The sequence below is a fragment of the Rhinichthys klamathensis genome, unplaced genomic scaffold (genome assembly GCF_029890125.1).
Source record: "Rhinichthys klamathensis goyatoka isolate OS25496 unplaced genomic scaffold, OSU_Roscu_1.1 h1tg000453l_1, whole genome shotgun sequence".
Taxonomy (NCBI): domain Eukaryota; kingdom Metazoa; phylum Chordata; class Actinopteri; order Cypriniformes; family Leuciscidae; genus Rhinichthys; species Rhinichthys klamathensis.
Genome location: NW_026606945.1, coordinates 511,721 through 526,339, shown reverse-complemented (window position 1 = coordinate 526,339; position 14,619 = coordinate 511,721).

Genomic DNA, 14,619 nt, shown 5'->3' with positions numbered 1-14,619 from the left:
CATCATAATGGACAAAGGGTACCAAGTCCAAATACCTCTGTGTGTGGGCCTCGAGGGAAAGATCCTCTTGGGAAAGCAGCATGATCTTGACTGCTGCCAAATCCATATTTTCGGTCGGTTCTTCTGTTACGGTTGGTGTAGGCAGAGGAAGACGAGGAGATCAGGATTTCCAAAAACAATAGACTTTACTTAAATAAAGCAAAACAACAAACGGATACAGACAGGCAGACGGGCAGAGGATAACACACCTAACATCAACGTTACATAAACGAGAACCGACAAGGAGTGAAGGAGAACACAGGGTTTACATACACAGAGAACAGATAGGGGAAACAAGGCACAGCTGGGGCAAATTAACTAGACACAGGTGAAGGAACTGAACACAAACGAGGAGCGGGAAAACGAACACAGGACTAAACCAAATACACTATGAACGGGGGGAAACTCAGGACACACATGTAACACTTTCAATCCAGATTAAGTGCCAAGTCCTTAAACACAGTGTTCTTACAGAAAGAAGGGTAATGTCATTCTTAAGTCTTTTGAGAGAGCACTTATCAAACCTACAATTAACTTAAAGGTATAATTTCTCTCATTTTGTTAGTATTTATGAGGTAAAGTTCAAACTTTTTTTCCACGGAATGTCACTTACAGAACCATTAAGAAATTAGGCTACATATGGCATAGAAACAGACTCCTACCGAAAAAAGACAAAATTTTCTTGTTGTTTTTTTATTTAGATGAAGAAAGGCATGATTTACCTACAAATGTCTTACACAGATCCACTGAGCAACAAAGAGATGGAAAAAGAAAATCCTTTATAAAGCATGATAACTCCTTGTGGCACTGCATCAGCCAGATTGCAAACTCTTTTGGAGTAACAGGAATTCCATGCTTTACCAAGAACTCAGAATAATTACAAATTAAACCATTTTGATTGAAAAGTTGAGATACAAAAATAATTCCGTTACTAACCATCAAAGAAAATAGATTTATGTTTATACAGTAGGTCCTTATTCCAAATTATATTAGAGTATATAAGATGAGGGACGACATTTGCCTAAAGGAATAATTTGACGGGGTTATTCATTATTATAATTACAAGAATTTTAAACCCCGTAGTTTGGAAAAACATAACATTAGGATCAGATTCCAGATAGAGGCGGGCTTAATAAAGTTTTTTATCCAATTTATTTTAAAGGTGTTGTTTAAAGTGGTAAAATCAAGAAAGTTTAACATAAACTGGCTGGCAGACACCTTGCAAATAACCTCACACTTATCACCTAGCGTTATCTGCATTTATTATCACCTTTCACATTATGCGAAAGGGTCGCGAGCGACGCCTTAGCTGCGTGGAGTTGACGCTAGCTAAGTGTGTCCATGTAGGCCTATGCATCTTGGCTATAATGTTTTTTTTTTGTATCACTATTGTGTATTGCATTCAACCACTGTAAAAAAAAAGAAAGAAAAAAAAAAGTAGGAATTTACAGGTAACGGTCTCTATTTTTATTTAAAGAATTTTGCCATTTTGTCATTATACAGTGAATATTTTACAGATATTTGCTGTAATTTAATGGTCCACAATTAAATTTACAGGTAATTGTCTGTATTTTTACAGGGTTATTATGTGTAATTTTACATAAAATATTAAGTAATATTTTACAGATTCTTTCTGTGAAATTAGAAAACAAAGAAAAGAAGGTAGGCCTATAACTGCAGAAATCAGCAGTCATTTAACATTTCCTTGAAGATCATTAAGCATGTGGTTGTTAAAGTGAGTTTTAAGGTTAAATAATAGTATTTGTACATACAGTAGGCTACAGTAGGCAGACCTATTGAATCCCAGCCGGCACATGACCGACCTTCAACGTTGAAATGGTTGAAATAATGTTTAATATTAAATGGTTGAAAAAGGTTAACAAAAACACTTCTAAATCAACGTTGACATTTTTTACAAGATCTGTACGTTGAAACAACGTAATGTTTTCAACACCATACAACAGAAATATCTGCATTTTAAAGTATTATCATGATAATTAGCATTTAATGGTTTTTTGATCATAACTCTTCAATGTATGTTAAAATATAATTGTTATCATTAAAAATAATAGTTTCACCCTCAAGAGAGCAGTACAGCAGAAACCTTTTGCCTTATGTGATTTTGTGTGAATTTACTATTTCGTCTGCTTGCCAAAAAGTTTACACTTTGAGTTTACGCTTATGTTTTACTTTGAGCATGATTGGTTAATCTGTCTGTCTTCCAGGAAACTGTCCAATGAGAATGTGCGCGCCCTGCGCGCCTATTTTAGGTTTGTAAATACGTCCGTTACTCGGTCCGTCGGTCGGTGTGAGCAGCTGGTGTTTGCGTTGTGATTACTCGGTCAGACCTCGATGGATTATTTTATATCTGCTTGTTAAATTCTTAAATTTTGAGTTGATAAGTCAATGAAGAATGTTCAACGCTGGAATGTGAAACAGAGGAAGCTGGGTCGTATGTGGTCTGTAAAAATACTGGCGATATCAGGTAAGAAAACATTTTTCAGTCCACATGTATACGGGCTTACTGAAACCAAACGTCATAAGATAACGTTAAATAAGTTATCTCTGTGTGTGTTTTTGTACTGCTTCACCATTAGCGCGATATTAGCACGTATTTCGACGTAACATTATACCATCTGACATTGCTGTGTTGTGTTAATGTTGTCAGCTAACTTAACGAAACGCATGAGAAGTCAAAAAAAGCGTGGGAATGAGTAGTAATAAAAAACCGTCATTTGTTCGTTAGAAGTATGTTTACATAACCTCTTCAAACACTGATAACGATATTGAAAATATATTTGTTTACTTTTTTTTTTAGATCAAGAAATAAAATTTTAATCGGTGGAGAACACCCAACAGAAAGACCCATTCACCACCTTACAGTAAGTCAATTTTACCCACTGTTCGAAAACCTACACTGGGATTAATAGTATTAAGTATGATTTTCATCTTTAAAAGACATTTAACGTTACTGATAGAAAGTCTGAGTGACTTTTTGTCCTTTTGTCTTTCTTCTGCTGAAGTGGTGCATTGAAAGGGGATTCATCATGTCACCTTCATCAGTCCTTTATTTAATTCACTGGAAAACATTGAGGGAAAGGTGGAGGAGTATTCTTTAGCTGCTACATTGCACTATCACTTCTGGTAAGTATTCATTGACATTTTGTGTTTTTTATTTTATTTTACTTATTTAATAAATTACTTTTAATTAGTACAATTTATGGTTAGGATTCTGAATTAAAACAGTGTAATGTTTCTCCACAAATATTATCAGAAATATACGGACATTACAGAGCCCCCAGGGGTCAGGCAAAAATTGTTGAAACAATATAAACCTGCATTGAAATATATAAGTCAAAGAGCAACAGACCACTACCCTCTCAGCTTAACACCAAAATTAGTTGATTTCTTCATCTAAGGATGAAATCATGACCTTATGATTATGTTAACCGTAACTGACACATGGGTATAATATTACATTTTTTACAATTCCAGCTTGGGGCTCTGAAGAATCGCTTGTGTAAATTTTCATCTGAATACATCAAATAGGTGTTTTAGAATGGATAGTCGTGTTGTATACTTTGTTTTCTACATACAGTAGGCAGGCCTATTGAATCATAGTCTTTTAATCTTGTCTTGCAAATAGATGCTCATTTTGATCATCATTTGTATTATTCTCCCCTAATTTTATGTATATTTGATGTATTTGATGAATATTTTTCCAAATCTGCGTTGCTGCACGTTGCGTGGTTTTGTGTGTGTGTGTGTGTGTGTGTGTTTATTTAACACTTAAATAAAGTCGTTATTTTTGTTTGTTTTTTGCGCACAAAAAGTATTCTCGTCGCTTGATAAACTTAAGGTTGAGCCACTGTAGTCACTCGGACTATTATATTTATATTTCAATCCCTTAGAAGCCTATGGAGGAGTGAGACAGCTCTCAGATTTATTCAAAAATATCTTAATTTGTGTTCCAAAGATGAACGAAAGTCTTACAGGGTTGGAACAACATGAGGGAGAGTAATTACTGACAGAGTTTACATTTTGGGGTGAACTATCCCTTTAAGCTCCGGTCGATTTATGTAAACTGCTCCTCAGATCTCTGCAGGGTAAATCCAGACAGCTAGCTAGACTATCTGTCGCACGACTAAAACAACTTTTGAACGTGCACGTTCCACCAAAAGAAATTCCTTCCCGAGGCTATTTTGCAGCTGCACCATGGCTTTGCCTCATGCTTAGCGACGCCCAAGACGATTGTGATTAGTTAAGAGAAGTGCCAATAAACCACGTTTTTCTGCAATCCCAGAATGCCGCGCCGAAAACGCGTACATGCTAGAAATAGAACCGACACTTATTTTTCACGCGATGACATATTAATGTTTGAAAGTCTCTAGGTTTTGACCTAAATGGAGATATAAATGTAATTGCACCTGTCAATACAGAACAAAATATTCTGTAGCCTATTTTGCCGTCAATACTTCCAAAGTTGTCTTCAAATCAAATCAGTATTTGTTTAACATGAAGTGTACTACTGCTTGAGTGCAGTAAATCAATTGGAAAGACAAGTCTAGCAGCAGCAGCGCAGCATCAGACACGTTTCTGGTGTGCAAAGACATAGAAAACGCCACAGCCACACAACAGAAACGCCAGGCTCATGCGACGCAGCCAGTGTGTAGCCAGCCTAAGGCTGACGCTGGCTAATTTATGCAGCCCGATGTCCATCTCAGCCAAGCAAGAGGTCGGATATATGTAGAGATCTGTATGGTTATATTGTCGTTTTCAGTGGAAGGTAAAAATAGTATGGCTGTGCATAATGCCAATGCTCTCTATCAAAATCACTGTTTGTTTTTTGTAATTTATTTTGAATTCCTGCAGAAAAAAGTTAAGTGCGTGTGTGTGTAATAATTGCATGTTATTTTTGTCTTGGATTGGATTAGGCTCTTCACCAATAAGCTGATGACCCTATTCAATATGAAGGGGAAGGGCAAAAAAGATGAAATTAGAATTGAAGACAAGAAATTGTTTTCAGCAATAAAAGGTAAGCTTCATATTATGGTAATAAAAAAAAGTGTGTGTGTGTAAATTAGAGGTGGGCATAGATTATTTTTTTTAATCTAGATTAATCTAGATTAATATTGAAATTAATCTAGATTGATCTAGATTAAAATGGCTCATTTGAATTCTCCCGAAGGCATTCAGAATATGTGTGCTACCCAAATAATGACTAAAAGTAAGTCTTTGAGAATAGTTTGCCTCGCGTAGGGATGTGCATTTCTGCCAAAAATGCCATTCGACAATCGAGAAGCAAAAGTCGAAAGGGAGGCCAATTTCATCTTTAGCGATTTGTCATCAAACAAACTGTTTATTAATTGAACAAGTAACATGTTTTCGTCCTTTTTTTTAACATAGTAGGCTAATTGGAAGAAGAAGAAAAACAATACACACGACAGTCCGTTTTTGCATCGCCAATGCTCGTTAGATCAAAAAATAATGTCATCATATGTCATAAGAATTTTATGTGAACCTGCCTTGTTACTGCAATAGCCTCATTTTTAAACAAATTAGTTTCAATCAATGTAAACTATTCGTGTGATTATGCCACTGCGCGATACACGCGCAATACACACACAATGTATTACCTGAATGAAATGAAATCGAATGTATCGTCCTGTGGAATCATTCATTCACAGACAGCTTACGAAGATGTTCAACTAATAAAGATCTTCATCGCTGGCAAAAATATGATGCATTTGCAGATTTGCATTCACTAGACTAGACTGTAGATCGGCCACTTCATCCAACGCTCTTGATGCTCTTAAATCTTCCTGTTTCGACTCCGAGTGTGAATTGAAAGCGCTTCAGACGATTCAGTGCGTGAGGAACTGAACAGATCAACTGATTCGCGAACCGATTTAGACAGATCATCTGACAACTTGTTTGATGAAGTCTTTGAACAGAATCGACTCAAAAGAGTGATTCATTTGTAAATGAGCATCGCTCATGCCCATACAAGGACACAGCGCGCTTGGAATAAACTCATTTAACAACGTATTGCATTAAAATAAAGTAACGAGAGGAACGTCGCCCAACGTAACAAAGTAAAAGTAAACCTTGTGTCCCTGACAGGAAAATACCCTACTGCGCGATCTGTGACAGTAGGCGCGGCGTCATACTACACATTAGAATTGCGCGAAAATATAACGATATTCGAAAAAGCTATTTATGATCCCAACTAGTGTTGTCACGATACCAAAATTATTGTTTCGATACCGATACCAAGTCAAGAATTGCGATTTCGATACTTTTTCGATACTTTTCCTGAAAAGGGAGAAACACTCTCAAATATCATTGCTGTGCTTTATTTTAAAACTGGGACAACCTTCCAATCATAACACACTAATAAATGAACATTTGAACAGCAGATAGGCTATAATAACCATTTGAACAAAATATGAAATATGAAAAATATAAAAAATAAATTAGAGCAATGACATTCAAGGTAAAAAAATAAATAAATTTAGCAGCATTATCTCAGTTATCATAAGAAACATAAGATTTTATCAATATCAATGCCACTGACGATTCTGCTTATCGATCCGATTCTTTAACGATTCTCTTATCGATTCATGATAGCATTGTGTGGAAAAAAGTAGTCATATGCTTTTTCGGGGGGAAAAAACAAGTGTTTTTATTTGTTTTATGTAATTTATGTAATAAATGAAACCTTATTACAAAGTGTTAACGATTAGTTATACACCGATTCAGACGGATCAGTTGTTTTAACCATTCATTAAAACGAATCGGTTCAAATGAGTCATTAGTTCGCGAATTGGACGTGTCATTATCGGACGTGTGCGCGTTGTGTGATTATCCAGGCGGTTACATCCCACTGTCATCACAGAAAACATTTCATGACTGGATAGTTTTTTTCGTTTATTTAAAGTGTGGTTTATGTCAGCTGAATGTGCGGAACGCTTTTCAGAGAAGATAAGGCAACGTATTTTACCACAATTTACACCCAGCGGTAATAAAAAATAAAAAAAAACTCCGAATGCTCCACATGAAACTTTAGTCTCCCGACCTTACCATCGTGTCGAATTATTTTGATTAATATGTGCGAGGGAGAGAGAGAGAGCAAGACAGCGCTTAGTTTTGAGACGGTGAAGCCTTGTTTATACTTTCGCCTGGCTCCGCAGAGAGAGAGAGAGTGCGCGCTCGCGACCGGGGCTCGCTCACTCTCTCTCTCTCTCTCTCTCTCTGCTCGTTCAGTTCACGCGCCCTGTCACACGCGCATGAGGAGAAAAACACAGACGTCCATAGGGAGGCACTGGAAGCGTGCGTTGCACACACCAACATGCAATACTCTCTTACAAATCTGGAACGCGGTCATTCTTAGAAGTATCGATACTAATAAATTTAGGTATCGTGAAGTTTTTAATTTCCGAGTATCGCGATACTTTTGAAGTATCGGTGCACCGTGCAACACTAATCCCAACCCAACTTTGATTAACGGCGATATTTTTTTTATCGCCCGATAAGAGTCTCACGTTAACGCAGCACGTTAACGCCGACAACGGCCCAGCACTAGTGTAAATATATATATATATATATATATTAGGGCTGTCAACTTTAGTCGTTTAGTCGACTAATCGGTCGATGCCGTCTTGGTCGACTGACATTCTCATTGGTCGACCAGTTGCATTTTTTTTTTTTACCAATAGAAATAAATTTTCATTGATTTACTCCTTGATATTTATTCCTTTATAAGAAGTTATATATTACTGTATTAATTAGCCTATGTTTTATCCCCAACTTTAAATGCTGTAATTTAGGCTATTTTGTAACAGCGCGACAGTTTAGCGCACACACGTAGAGCACTCGGGAACCGCACCTGTGGCTGGCTGCGCTGCTGCTGCGGCGCAGACGCGCTTGGAAAAAAAACGAGCTTCCATTATGAGCGCACATACCATGGGCCTACATTTGAAATAACGAACTTGAGCGCACAAAAGGCGCAATATGTGAGCAGGCCCTTTAACGGCTTTATTATGCTGACTCAATAGATTGTGTTTTCTTATGTTTTTATTTGTACACTTGACACGTTTGAAAATAGCCTAAATAATGTAACAAAACGAAAATAAAACTATATGCCTTCCTAATACAGACTATTATTATTAGGATTGTTTTTTAGGCTATTTGTTTTTTTTGTGTGTTTGTTTTAAAACGCCTAGATCGGCTGGACAAAAGTTAACCCATAGCTTCGAAAGTAAAGAAGAATATACAGCCTGTATAAACGAGAGCTTTTGTTTTGTTAGGATTTTTCATTATTTGGCTGCTAAAAGTTAAATTTTTTGTAGTGTGTGGTGTGGTCAGGTGCACGATTGTGACTGTCACTATAGACCTAGGACAGAGCTCCTCACTTTGCAGTTAAAAAAAAATCACTTAATTTTCAAAGAATTGTATTATTATTATAGTTTTATGTATTATTGATGTTTTTTCGTTGTTGTTTTATAAATGCTCTATGACAATTGTTTAATAAATGTTCAATCAAAATGCAAAACATCGCGTTTTTTAATTAATTTATTTATTTCAGTCGACTGATCGTTGCGCAGGACAGGACTTTGGTCGACTAAGGATTTCTTTGGTTGACTACAGCCCTAATATATATATATATGTGTGTGTGTGTGTGTGTGTGTGGAATGCTTAATATCAGGCTCGATGTAATTTGACTTGATTTGTGATTTAATAACGATTTCATTTAATTGATTCGAGTACTCGAATTTTCATCTATGTATACTATGCATCTCTGCTGCAAGCTAAACCACAACAGTGGCATTTGTATTTATTTATTTTACATGTGGATTTTTTTGCTTTGATTGTAGCTGCTGTCATGAAATGGGACCCAGCTGCTACAGAGGCCCAAATAAAGTCTGCTGCATCTCATCATCTGAAACATGCCTGTTTGGTGGTGGCTATAAATGAATAGCCTTATTGTGCCTATTGTGGACCTTATAGCAGCCACATTTTGTTAATTGTTTATTTTATTTATAACTTTACTAGGGGTGTCACGATTCTCCAAATCCTCGATTCGATTACATTTTCGATTCTAAGGTCACAGTTCGATTCGATTCTTGATTTTTACATTTATTTTTTTAAAGCCGAAACCGGCCAATCAGGATGCTCTCTGTCTTACATGCGCTTCATGAGGCACACACGCAAGGTCTCTCGCTCTCTCCCTCTCTGCCGTGGGCGCGCTATACGTTTTGGAGCACAGTTTTTTCTGTTTCTCATGCTCGCTCACTGAATTAATTTCGATCGATTTCGATTTAAAATCAAATTCGTGACACCCTTAAACTGTACTGTTCTGGCTTTTAAGTTTTATTATGTTATCGTGTTAATTTATACTTTACTGTTCTGGTTTTAAGTTTGTGTAAAATTGGTAATAAAAATATATTTTGAGATTTAAATAATTGATTTCTTGGAGTGATCAGTTTGGTTTACAGGAAAATGGTAAGCAGTTTATTACAATTATATTGATAAGATATAAAAATGTAAGACTAGTATATAGACTACACAGTTATTCAATTGAATATTCAATATTATCAATATTCTTTAAAATCTAATTTAGGTCTGTGTGTCTGCAATTTCATGACACGACAACCATTAACAATGAGTAATTGGGTTTTTCTCAGTGAAAACTAACTCACTGACACTGTTTTGAAGTAAACATTTTTTAAAGTTGGATCCTTGCAAATATGCACAGATGGGATTACCATGTCAGTATGGGTCTTGAACAGTCTTTGACATTTCTACTACAGAAAATGTGTCTAATACAACTTTTATTCTGGCTGCCTTTAGATGTCTTAACAATTATGTCTGCAGTTCTGCAAATGACCCCCTCTCGCAGGCTCAGCCTTGCCCAATGGCTCTGCAGTTGTCTCAGTATTGGGGAATGGGTTCTCCTCTCTATGGCGGAGGGCAGCACCCGGTGCCCCAGGTATTCCCGGGCCATCGCAAGGTCCTTATCCCCCCTTTGTAGGCCCTCCCATCGGACCGGATCCCAGCCCCAACTGGCAGGGACAGTCTCCTGGCTGGTCCCCGGTGCTTCCACTACCCCTACCAGCAGGTGCTCCTCCCGTGGGGCGGTCGATGTCGCTGTTCCTCCATCTCCAACCGGGAATCTAGAAAGCACATCTGCATTAGTGTGCTCCCGCCCAGGCCGATATTGAATCTGGAAATCATAGTTTGCCAACTGCTGCATCCACCGCTGTTCTACTGCCCCCAATTTTGCTGTTTGGAGATGGACGAGGGGGTTGTTATCAGTCACCACAATTATTTTTGCACCCCACAGGTAGTCCTTTAACTTCTCCCTCATGGCCCACTTCATTGCAAGAAGTTCCAGCTTGATTGAACTGTAATTGGAGTCGTTCCTCTCAGTTGGGTGAAGGCTCCTGCTGACGTAAGCGATAACCTTCTCTACTCCCTCTTGCTTCTGGGACAAGACTACTCCAAGGCCGATGTTACTGGCATCTGTTTAAAGCACAAATGGTTGTGAGAAGTCAGCATACGCTAAGATTGGGGACCGCAGGAGCTCAGTTTTCAATCGTTGGAAGGCCGACTCACACTCAGGACTCCATACCACAGACGGGGAAGTACGGCCACGGTGGCGCCCGGTGCCGCCCGGTGCCGACTAGCAGTTCATTTAGGGGCTTGGCTATCCTCGAAAAGCCCTGGATGAATCGTCGGTAATACCCCACGAAGCCTAGGAACGACCTCACCTGCCGCGCTGTTTTGGGCGGCTCCCAGCCCTGGACTGCAGTCACCTTCTCAGGATCTGGCGAAATCCCCTCGTTGCTTACACGATGGCCCAAGTACTTGACTTCTTTTTGTAGTAGCTGGCACTTTTCAGGTCTCAACTTTAGGCCATACCGCTCCATGGCCCGGAACACTTCTTCCAAATGCCGGAGATGAGAAGGAAAATCAGGGGAGAAAACAATGACATCATCGAGGTACACTAGGGTGGAGTCGACCAACTGTCCGCTCAAGCAACGCTGCATCAGCCGCTGGAAGGTGGCGGGAGCGTTGCACAGGCCAAAGGGCATTCTCTCCCACTCGAAAAGACCAAAGGGTGTAGTGAAAGCTGTTTTCTCCCTATCATCCTCTGCTACTTGCACTTGCCAGTACCCGCTAGCTAAGTCAAGGGTGGAGTACCATGCTGCCTTGGTCAAGCTGGTGAGGGAGTCCTCGATCCTCGGAAGAGGGAATGCATCTTTTTTTGTCACCTGGTTGAGCTTCTGGTAGTCGACGCAAAACCTCCAAGCTCCTGGCTTCTTCCGCACCAGAACTATTCCAGCAGCCCATGGGCTGCTACTCTCCCGAATGATGCCTCCTTCCAGCATGCCCTGTAGAAGAGTGCGAATTTCTTGATAGAGGGTGGGTGGTACCGGCCGGTATCTTTCACGGATGGGGGCGGCCTCTCCAGTGGGGATCTGATATCGGACAATGTTAGTGCAACCGTAATCCTCCTCGTGGGTGGAGAAAACGTGTTGCCACTTCCCCAGGAGGCTTCGTAGTTGGCATTGCTGTTCTTCCTCCAAGCCGTTCCCCTGCAGAGACTCGCAAATTAGATGTTCTGGAAGGCTTCCAGTTAACTCGCTGGCCTCGTGGCCAACCTGTATAATGCCCACCTCAAACACCCCTGCACCTACTTGGTCGAAACGCAGGTCTCTCTCCCCACGAATCTGTTCTTGCTTTACCACCGAGACTCGCACCAGCCCTTGGTGGTGATAGAGATGGACCGGGTATGGTTGCACGTTTCGTACCCTCACTGGAACACGACCCCCACGTACCGTGGCCACCACCCGGGCTACTTCGATGTCTTGGCAATCCCGATGTGGCTCCACCAGGACCCAGTTATCTTGTCCGTACTTCCGAGCAGGCAACCTGGCCCATACCAGGGTCTCGCTCCTAGGGGGAATGGAGATGGCGTAGCGGCAGGCCACCCGAGCAGTGTCTTCATGCTCCCGCTGCATCCGATTGAGCTGGATCCGGTGGCAATTTGCAAAAATGTACTCCCATTCCTTACTGCCAGGGGTGTCGTGGGATGGGGCAGTCCGTCCCTGTTGGCCCTTGAAAAGCTCTTCCCAGCAGACGGAGAGGACGTTCATACCCAGCAAGGCACGATGGGCACCCAGACAATGGTCTTTAACTACCACTGTCCCCTTCTCTGGCACCCTGACGCCCTGAACATGGAAGTCAGCTATTACATAGCCGATATACGGGATGTCCAGTCCGTTAGCTCCCCGCAAGGTTAGCCATGGCGCCTCGGCCCCCTGTAGCTTCTGTACCTCAAAAAGTTCATCGCATAAGCTCTTCGAAAGCAAGGTAACTTGTGATCCCGTGTCAACAAGGCATTTAACAGTATGCCCATTAATATGGACATTAACTACAGGACACTGACCAATTATCACATCATTAGGGAAAGGTGCGGAGCCAACTTCAGATCCGGCTACTTGCTCCACAGTAGCCGGTAAAGCTAAAAACCCCCCTGAGAAGCACGCCGAACTGTGCAATGTCGACTGACATGGCCCGCTGTGCCGCAGCGCAGGCATATCGGCCTACCTTGCTCGTCCCACTGCAACCTAGAGCCCGCAGGTCGATTTTGGTGGTATCGGGGGTTCCGCCCTCCATCCGAATAGGCCCTCTCCCGTGGTGGCGGACTGGCAGGTCGTCCCCGGCGCAGCTCTTCCAGGAGCGTCTTAGATAGCTCTGTCATCTGCTCCTTTAGCTCGGCCAGAATCTCTGCGCGCAGCTCACGTTTCCAATCAGCCTCTGGGGGTGGAACAGAAGAGCCTGTGGCACCGCTGGTGGCCATAAACACCGGTGGTTCACTCGCCTCAGCGTGGTCTTGCTCCAGGGCCATGGCTTCATTACAGATCTGCTCAAAGGTCAGATCGAGGTTCTAGCGAAGCTGCAGTCTTAGGTTCTGACGGACGGGACCTTCTCTCAACCCAAGAAGAAACTGGTCGCACAACAGGGCCTCCTCTCCACCCAGACCGTGATCCCGCCTTCGGTTTAGCCGGGCAAACAGCTCACGCAACTGTAAGGAAAAAGAGCGCAAAGATTGTCGGGGCCCTTGTTTGCAGTTAAAAAACTGGGACCACAAAACGGCCACTGGGGTGTTGTCCCCATAGAGGCCGGACAGATACTTGAACACAGCCGTTGCGGTATTTCGTTTGTCTTCTGGTGCCGCCTGCACTTCCCTTTTTGCCTCGCCTTCTAAAGACTCCAGGACGAACTGCAGCTGTTGTGACTCGCTCAGCCCTTGCAAGCCACCCAAATATTCTATCTGGGTCTTCCATTCCTGGGAGCCCAACTCAGAGCCCGGTCCTCCAAACTTCTGGGCCCAGGGAGTACCCATGAACACAGGCATCACCTGGGGACGTGTAACAGAGCCATCGGTTTCAGGCATCGTCAGGGGGCTACGGTTGTTCAACCCAGGGAGAAAATCCTGCCGACTGCGCCAAGTGTCACAGGCCGGGGGCACCTAGCCCAACCGTTACTTCCTCCTCCCAAAGGAACCACACGTATCCCACCCAACAAACACCAAGGCACAAGGATGTCATTTTTAAAACAAGGGAATATTCTTTATTTAATATCTTTGTTAAAAGAAGGTCTTGAGGGGATGCCGTGGGATGATAGAGCGCTCAGAGTTGTTAGCCAGTGGCCAGATGAAGCTTTAGGTTTCGCAGGGGTGAGACTCCAGGCGCGTTGGCTTACTGTGTTAGCCGGTGCACTGGGCCCCGCCAATGCAGGACAACAATAACCAGATGGCTGGACAAAGTAGGAGGGCCGTTCGGACTCCGCCGGGGCGAGGCGGCCGTGGGCAGAAGAATTCGATGCAGCAGACGGCCTTCTAGACTCCTAGGGCAAGGCAACAATACACAGATGATCAGGTCAATGAAGGTACCAAGCAGACTCGACCCACTGAATGTAACAGCAGTAACACAGTCGGCTGGATACAGCGGCGGTCCTCAGGAATCTGTTGATATAGGGCAGTAATGCACAAGTTAACTTTGTCGTAATGAGAAGACTCAAACCGCAGGGGATAACAGCAATGAGAAGGTCGACTGGATTCAGTGACGGCTCTCCTGTACTCTCCTGGTGCAAGACATTAGTGTGCAGGTGCACAGGTCAATTGGATGTCAGGGGCAGCCTCAAACCGCTGGACATAACAGTAATGAGAAGGTTGACGAAGTGCAGCGGCTCTCCCTAGGCTCTGCGGATACAGGGCGGCAGTACTCAGTTAGCAGATCAATTTGGTGTAACAATCAGACTCACCAAGCCACAGGAGAGAAACAATGAACAGGTTAGCTGGATGCAGTGACAACACTCTCGGCTCTGCTGGTACAGGATGATGGTGTGTAGGTTAACAGGTCAATTCGGTGTAATGAACAGCCTCAAACCACTGGACGTAACAGTAACGAGAAGGTTGACTGAATGCAGCGGTGGCTCTCTAGGCTCTGCGGATACAGGGCGGCAGTACTCAGTTGCAGATCAATTTGGTGTAACAATCAGACTCACCAA